A 2,011-nucleotide genomic window follows, 5' to 3' on the forward strand; every position below is an offset into this window, starting at 1 on the left:
TCAAACATCCAAGAAGGAGTCCCACAGAAAGGATGCAGTGGTGCGCACTATTTGAGTACATGCCCCACCGCTACCCAAGACGACCGAGATCACATTGCGGCTCAACGGGACAAGAAAGGTGGGATGCTTCCCGCGGGGAGGCACCGCTCGCCTCCGACGATTAGCTGAATGCCTGCCAACACAGACCCGCTCGGTCGTGTTGGAAGACGCCTATACGGTGCCTTTCTGTGTGGACAGTGGTGTGGACAGGTCCGGAATGAGCATGAACGTATATGAAGATTTTGTGCGAGTTTGTCCTAAAGTTCAAATGGTGAAACTTGAAGTGCCGTTCACTTGCAAAGGAGCTGCTGGAGAACTTATTGAAGTTAAAATGACTGTGAACTTGTAGTTTAGACTACGGACAGTGGTTGGTAGCGTTCATATCACCGAGCCAGTTAAGTGCCTTATCATTCCTGGTGACGCGACCAAGGTCTTGCTGGGTAACGACGTGCTGACCATGCTTGGCATTGACGTGAACGAGCAGCTCGATTTGCTAGTGGCCAATGCTGTCCAAGGTAGCAAAGACGATGAATTTGATGATATGAATGAATCCGAGATCGGTACGAATGTGAAGCTGAGTGATGAGATTCGTGCCGCCTTGAAAAATTAATGGAAAAGAAAAAAAGGGTTTTCCAAAGGAACTGTTGCCTCAGTTACGGCGTATTGCTACCCGTTTCGATATCTGGAAACTGAGGCACGAGTGCCGCCGATGAAAATTCGTCTCAAACCTGGTGCCAAGCCGTATCGCTACAAGGCAAGGCGACATCCACCCGAGGTTCGTAAGTTTCTCGACGATTACAACGAAGAGTTAGTACGACTCGGCTGGGTATACGAAACCACTGAAAGCCGCTGGGCTTGTCCGGTACCTCCTGTTAGAAAAAGTGGAGGAACATACAGGCAGACTGCTGACTACAAACCTTGGAACGCCTTTGTGGAAGCGATCGTTGGGGTAATGCCCGATTTGAGCGTGGATTTAGAAGACGTTAAGGGCGCGCAGGTTTTTGGGCTGTTTGATTTTATCAAAGGGTATTGGCAACTTGCGCTCGCCGAGGAGTGCCAAGAGATGCTATCGTTTATAACACATCGAAAAGTGTATACACCCCGACTAGCGCCCCAAGGGTGTACGGATGCTGTTTTGTTCTTTCAATCTACTATCCAGAAGTGCTTAAAGGAGTTCTTACATAAGAATTTGCTTGTCTGGATTGATGGTTTATTGCTTTTTGCAGCCGATGCCGATACTTATCTCCTAAACTCGAACGATTATTTGAACTGCTAATTTCTTTGGTTTAAGTTGAGCCCGAAGAAGTCGGGTTTGTTTGAAAAGGAAGTGCGTTGGTGCGGCAAGATAATTAGCGGGAATGGCGCTCATCCCTGAAAGGATCCGAGCGCTGCAAGCATTGCCGTATCCGACGACTGCTGGTGAACTTAAGCCATTTTTGTGTGCTACAAACTGGATGCGTGATTCATTGATTGACTATGCTCGGATGGCAAGACCGCTTCAAAGCCGGTTTGACAATGCACTGTCGCGAGCTTCTCGGTGGACTAAGCGAGTAGCCGCGGGGATTGCAGTCTCCAAAATCGGTGAAGTTAATATTAACTTTGGGTGGAGTGGAACAGGAAGCATATTATGAAATGAAGCAAATCCTATCGACCAGTGTGTCTCTGGTCTTGCCAAAGAACGGGTCGACGATGTGTTTGTTGACGGACGCTAGTGATTCTGGCTGGAGTGTAATTGTTTCTCAGGTACACCAGTGGATACGTCATAAAGCAGTACATGAGCAGCAACGCGAGCTCCTGACCTGCATGAGCGGCACATTTACGAGATCGCAGTGCAATTGGAGCATCATAGAGAAAGACGCATTTCCTATATTGTGCGCCTGCGATAAATTTAGCTATTTACTTCTGCGGCTGGGTGGCTTTAAGCTGTACTGCGATCACCGCAACCTCTTATACGTTTTCGCGCCTAGTATAT

This window comes from Phytophthora infestans, genomic scaffold (genome assembly GCF_000142945.1).
Source record: "Phytophthora infestans T30-4 supercont1.86 genomic scaffold, whole genome shotgun sequence".
NCBI classification, from domain to species: domain Eukaryota; phylum Oomycota; class Peronosporomycetes; order Peronosporales; family Peronosporaceae; genus Phytophthora; species Phytophthora infestans.